Below are 6,336 nucleotides of genomic sequence, written 5' to 3' on the forward strand. Positions count from 1 at the left end.
ACATGTGGACACAGAAATTAAAATATAATACCATTTACAATAGCTAAAAGAAATGAAATACTAAGGTAAAAATCTAACCAAGTGTAAACAGAAGTTGTATTGCAGAATGCTGATACAAGAATCAAAGAACTAAACAAATAAATCGAACTACCGTCATAGATTTAATTATAGATCCAAAGACATCAGGGAGTGAGTCCATCAATTCTTCTCAAATTGATCTATAGGTTTAAATAATTGATTTCATACTCTATGTAGGACTTTTGTAGATTGAGTATTCTAAAATGAGTACAGAAAGACAAAAAGAAAAAAAAAAAAAAACTAGTACAGCTAAAAGAACTTTGAAAAAGAATAACTTAGAAGTAATTAGTCATCATGACCAGTATGGAAATCTGGATTAGGCCACCCACTGGTCCCATGTGCTGCAGCAGATGGTTCCATCTCATAACCTCAGTTTCCCCAAATTTAAAACTGGAGGCAGAACAGTAATTTCTCTAACGTGCTCTTGTGGGGGTGAAGTGAAGTGAAGCATGCAGAGCCCCTGCAGCGTGCATGGCCCACAAGGAGCATTCCACAGCTGTGCCTATTCATGAGGCATCATGTGTAGGCATCCACTGCCCCTGGCGATGCCCACCAGGTTGCAGAACATGAGAGCATGGACACCTCACTCAAGGGCACCACCCTAAGGATGGTGGGCTGTGGTCATCCGTTCTCCACTTGTCTCTCTCACACATTTCCCCAGAAGTGCTCCAGGGCCACCCTCAGAAACCAGAATTCCAGCTCCCGATGGATATGAAGACCTGCATTTGGTTGCTGCTCCCTGAAGAAAGGAAAGGGCCCCCGCAGCAGGACCGTACTGACAGAAGCCCTGATCTGCCCCTGCTGTCTGCCTCCCTCCGCCCATCAAAGAGGTAACATCACATTCATGGAGAGGATCCTTGTCAGAAAAGAGGGAAGCCAAGTCCCAAGGCACATCCTAACTTGCTCTAACTCCCTGTAAGCCTGTTTCCAGCAATGTAGGGTTAGTGTATTTCTTCTCATAATTGTAGTAGGAAGCTTCTAAAAGGGCCCCAGTACCTTTGGTGTTCACAACCCTGGTAATACACCATCTTCTTGAGTATTATTGAATGCTTCTTGAGTATCAGTGAATAATACCCATTGAGGGTGGGACCCAGTGACTTGCTTCTAACAGAGACAATAGAGCAAAAGTGGTGGGATGTCACATTCATGATGACGTTACAGAAAGACTGCATTCTGGTTGGTTCACCCTCTCTTGTTTTATACTCTAACTCTGCAGAAGGTCACAGTGTGAGCTGCTCTCACAGTACAGACACCCCTTGCCAAGGGACACAAAGTTCGAGCCAGCAGACCATGAAGATCTGAGACCCTCCACCCAACATCTGCAAAGAATGTCATCCTGCTCTTAGCCGTATGAGTGAGCTTGGCAGCAGATCTGCCCCTTCCACAAATCTTGAGAGGGATGCAGATCCGCCAACATGCAGACTGCAGTGCTGAGACCCTGAGCCAAACCACCCAGTAAGGCCACACCTGGATTCCTGACACTCAGAAACAGAGAGTCTAAAAGTTTGTTGTTTCAAAACACTAAAATTTGTTAAGCAGCAAAACATAACTAGTATCATTGTGTTAGGTCTTAAACCATCCTCAAAATCTTCTTAGGTGAATCCTTTATTTCCATTGAAATACTCCCACTAACACAAATAAAGTGGTGATAAGAAATTGACATGAAATTCCTAACGCCTATACAGCAATATTAAGTGTCCAACTTTAGACGTTTATTATGTACCAATTACCGTGTGCATTTCATACATGACCCATGAGACATCCTATTGCTTCCTTCACCTACTTTGCTAGTTCTTATCTATTTTTTAAGTGGGGCTAGGCTCTAAAAAAATACATATATCAAGTGGCTCCTTTTATGAATTGCCAGCTATTCATAAATTGTTCCAGTGCTGATAAATGGATGTATGCATGTCCCTAGGATGCTGCAGCCTGTGGTGAGGCACTCTGTTGCCTTCCTTTGAAGCTTCAAGGGCAACTGTCCCTGCCTGAGATGAATTGATCATCACCCAGGCACACAGGGCAGAGGGAGGCCATTGTCTCCACTAGCCCGGCACACAGGAAACAGTTACGATTTTTCTTTCATTGTATTCCCCAGACTTTGGAGGTCTAGTGTACCTTTTTCTCGAGCTTTTCATTCCATTGTTTGCTGTCATTTCTGTCACTTCCTTCTAGTTGTTGTAGCACAAATGGAAACGCAGCAGTCTCCTGCTCTGGCTTCATGTCTCCACCCTCCTAGGGTACACAGCCAGCAGACTTTAAATGACTAATTTTCTGTTTTCAATCACAAAGGAGGACAGGAAGAGAGCACTTAGTCACCTTGTAAACCAGTTTCAAAATATTGTTTTCATAGACATTTTACTTGTTTTCTTTTCTTTTAAATTATGGTAAAGATTTTACATAACATAAGATTTACCCTCTTCACCATTTTCAAGTGTACTGTTCAGCAGCATTAGGTACATTAATAATGTTGTACAATCATCACCGTTAACTGTTTTCAGAACTTTTTTTTTTAATCATCCCAAACAAAAACACGGTATTCATTCAACACTCATTCCCCATTCCTCCTCCCCCTAGGCCCTGGAAACCATCATTCTACTTTGTGTCTCCATGACTTGGATTTCTACAGGGTCCTCCCAAGAGTGGAATCAGGCAGCGTTGTCCTTTTGTGTCTGGTTTCTTTCACTTAGCATAATGTCCTTAATGCTTATTTATGTTGTAGCATGTGACATGATTTCCATTTTTTTTTTTTTTTTTTTTTACAGAGTCTCACTCTGTCATCTAGGCTCGAGTGCAGTGACACAGTCTTGGCTCACTGCAACCTCCACCTCCCAGGTTCAAGTGATTCCTCTGCCTCATCCTCCCAAGTAGCTGGGACTACAGGTGCATGCCACCACGCCTGACTAATTTTTCTATTTTTAGTAGAGACCAGGTTTCACCATATTGGCCAGGCTGGTCAAGAACTCCTGACCTCTTGATCCACCCACCTTGGCCTCTCTAAGTGCTGGGATTACAGGTGTGAGCCACCGTGCCAGGCTGATTTCCTTCATCTTTAAGGCCATTTCCCATTATATGGATAGGCCACTTTTATGACTCTATTCTTCAGATGATGGACACTTGGGTTTCTCCTACCTTTTGGCAACTGCAAATAACAGTGCTATGAATATTAGTGATTTTCAGACATGTTGCCCAGAAATATGTGTCTTTTCCACCCACCATTTCGATAACATAAAGTCCCTTCAGGACTCAGAGCTGACTGAGGAAGAATGCCAGTAAAAGGAAGGTCACTTGGGAGACAGACTTCACTTGATCCCTCTTCTCTTCCTTGTCTTCCTTCTTCTTTCCATCATGCAGGTTCAAGACACTTAGCTGGGAGCCAAGGGGTATGGAGATGAACACACAGCATCTGTGTCATGTGCTCCTGGGCCAGGAGCAGATCACTCTTACACACATACACACACACACACACGCACGTGCACACACACACACACACACACACACATGGCGGTAGGACTTACAGTTGCATGGTTGCTGGTTTGAGCTCTATGGAAGAGGAATGGGCCAGCTGGGGGCACAGAAAAACTGATCAGCAACCAGAAGATGTGGGAAAGCATGGCCTGAGACCTTGGCAGGAAATGAGGCAAAACTCTGGCGAACTTGGAACCAGTGTGGGTGAGGTGGAAAAGGAGAAAAGGGCATCTGCACGTGGCATTGCGTCCCCAGTGGCTGAAGCATCAAGAAGGTGGACAGAGAAAGGGAGAAAGACATACCTAGTTAGACGGGGAGGTCTGAGCACATCAAGAAGGACTCTAAGTGCTGTGCAAAAATATTCCACTTAGACAGCAAGCAAGTCATTAAAAACATTGTTTACCTTACTGCAAACTTACGTCAAAGTAAAAATTAAAGTCCTTAAGGCAAAGAAGCAACTACAAAAACACAGCCCTATTAAATGTTAAAAAACCATCCTACCATGACTACACAACAAGCCAGCAGTGTCATGACACCACAGCCGGGCAGGTAGTGGTGCCCGGGACTGGATCCTGGAACTAAAACAGGACATAATTTTAAAAACTGATAAAATCCAGCCAGGCGTGGTGTCTCATGTCTGTAATCCCAGACTTTTGGAAGGCTGAGGTAGGTGGATCAGGAGGTTAGGAGTTCAAGACCAGCCTGGACAACATAGTGAAACCCCGTTTCTATTAAAAAATACAACAGTTAGCCAGGTGCGGTGGTGTGCACCTGTAGTCCCAGCTACTCGGAAGGCTGAGGCAGGAGAATGGCTTGAACCCATGAGGTGTAGGTTGCAGTGAGCCGAGATTATGCAACTGTACTCCAGGCTACGTGACCGAGTAAGACTCTGTCTCAAAAAAACAAAACAAATGAAGAAGCAGCTTCTCCGCTCCTTCTGGAATCTCTCCCTGGTTCAGCCCGCCTGCCTCCATGCCTGCCTCCACCATGTCCATCAGGGTGACCCAGAAGTCCTACAAGGTGTCCACCTCTGGCCCCGGGGCCTTCAGCAGCCGCTCCTTCACGAGTGGACCCAGTGCCCGCTGGAGCTCCTCGAGCTTCTCCTGAGTGAGCAGCACTGGCTTCCGCGGTGGCCTGGGTGCAGGCTACGCTGGGGCCAGCGGCATAGGCATGGGAGGCATCACCGCCGTCACCATCACCCAGAGCCTGCTGAACCCCATTAAGCTGGACGTGGACCCCAACATCCAGGCCGTGTGTACCCAGGAGAAGGAGCAGATCAAGACCCTCAACAACAAGTTTGCTTCCTTCATCGACAAGGTGCGGTTCCTGGAGCAGCAGAACAAGGTGCTAGAGACCAAGTGGAGCCTCCTGCAGCAGCAGAAAACGGCTAGGAGCAACATGGACAACATGTTTGAGAGTTCCATCAACAACCTGGGGAGGCAGCTGGAGACGCTGGGCCGGGAGAAGCTGAAGCTGGAGGCGGAGCTTGGCAACATGCAGGGGCTGGTGGAGGACTTCAAGAACAAGTATGAGGAAGAGATCAACAAGCGTACAGAGATGGAGAGTGAATTTGTCCTCATCAAGAAGGATGTGGATGAAGCTGACATGAACAAGGTAGAGCTGGAGTCTCGCCTGGAAGGACTGACTGGCGAGATCCACTTCCTCGGGCAGCTGTAGGACGAGGAGACGCGGGAGCTGCAGTCCAGATCTCCGACACGTCTGCGGTGCTGTCCATGGACAACAGCCGCTCCCTGGACGTGGACAGCATCCTCGCTGAGGTCAAGGCGCAGTGCCAGGAGATCGCCAACCGCAGCCGGGCTGAGGCGGATAGCGAATACCGGACCAAGTACGAGGAGCTGCAGACGCTGGCTGGGAAGCACGGGGATGGCCTGCGGCGTACGAAGACTGAGATCTCCGAGATGAACCGGAACATCAGCCGGCTCCAGGCTGAGATCGAGGGCCTCAAAGTCCAGAGGGCTTCCCTGGAGGCCACCGTTTTAGACGCCGAGCATCGTGGGGAGCAGACGCTCAAGGATGCTCGTGCCAAGCAGCAGCAGCTGGAGGAAGCCCTGCAGAATGCCAAGCAGGACATGGCACGGCAGCTGCCTGACTACCAGGAGCTGACGAACGTCAGACTGGCCCTGGACATGGAGATCGCCACCTACCGCAAGCTCCTGGAGGGCGAGGAGAGCCGGCTGGAGTCCGGGATGCAGAACATGAGCATCCACACGAAGACCACCAGCAGCTATGCAGGTGGTCTGAGCTCTGTCTATGGGGGCCTCACAAGCCCCGGCCTCAGCTATGGCCTGGGCTCCAGCTTTGGCCCTGGCGCAGGTTCCACCTTCAGCGGCACCAGCTCCACCAAGGCTGTGGTTGTGAAGAAGATTGAGACCCGGGATGCGAGCCTGGTTGGTGTCCGAGTCCTCTGATGTCCTGCCCAAGCGAGCAGCTGCAACAGCCCCTCCCAGCCTGCCCCTCCTGAGGCTGCCCCAGAGCCCGGGAGGGAGGCCGCTGTGCAAGGGAGCCCAGGGAACAGGAGACCCATCCGACGCTCAGCCCTAGCCCTCAGCCCACCCTCAGGGAGTTTACTGCCTGGGGACCCCCCTTGCCCATGCCTCCACCGCTGCAAAACAATTCAATTGCTTTTTTTTTTTTTTTTTTTGGTCCAAAATAAAATCTCATCTAGCTCGGAAAACAAAACAAAACAAACAAACAAAAACACAGAACAAAACAAAAAACCTGATGAACTCCAAATAAAATCCACAGTTTGGTTAATAGTAATGTATCAATGTC

At 48.3% G+C, this 6,336-nt stretch overlaps 1 pseudogene; it reads left to right on the top strand.

The window, feature by feature from the left end:
- The first annotated feature begins 4,530 nt into the window (after positions 1 to 4,530).
- LOC101030051 (keratin, type II cytoskeletal 8 pseudogene) lies at positions 4,531 to 6,105 on the top strand (annotated as a pseudogene).
- Positions 6,106 to 6,336: the final 231 nt, after the last annotated feature.

The sequence above is a fragment of the Saimiri boliviensis genome, chromosome 2, assembly GCF_048565385.1.
Source record: "Saimiri boliviensis isolate mSaiBol1 chromosome 2, mSaiBol1.pri, whole genome shotgun sequence".
In the NCBI taxonomy this organism is placed as follows: Eukaryota; Metazoa; Chordata; class Mammalia; order Primates; family Cebidae; genus Saimiri; species Saimiri boliviensis.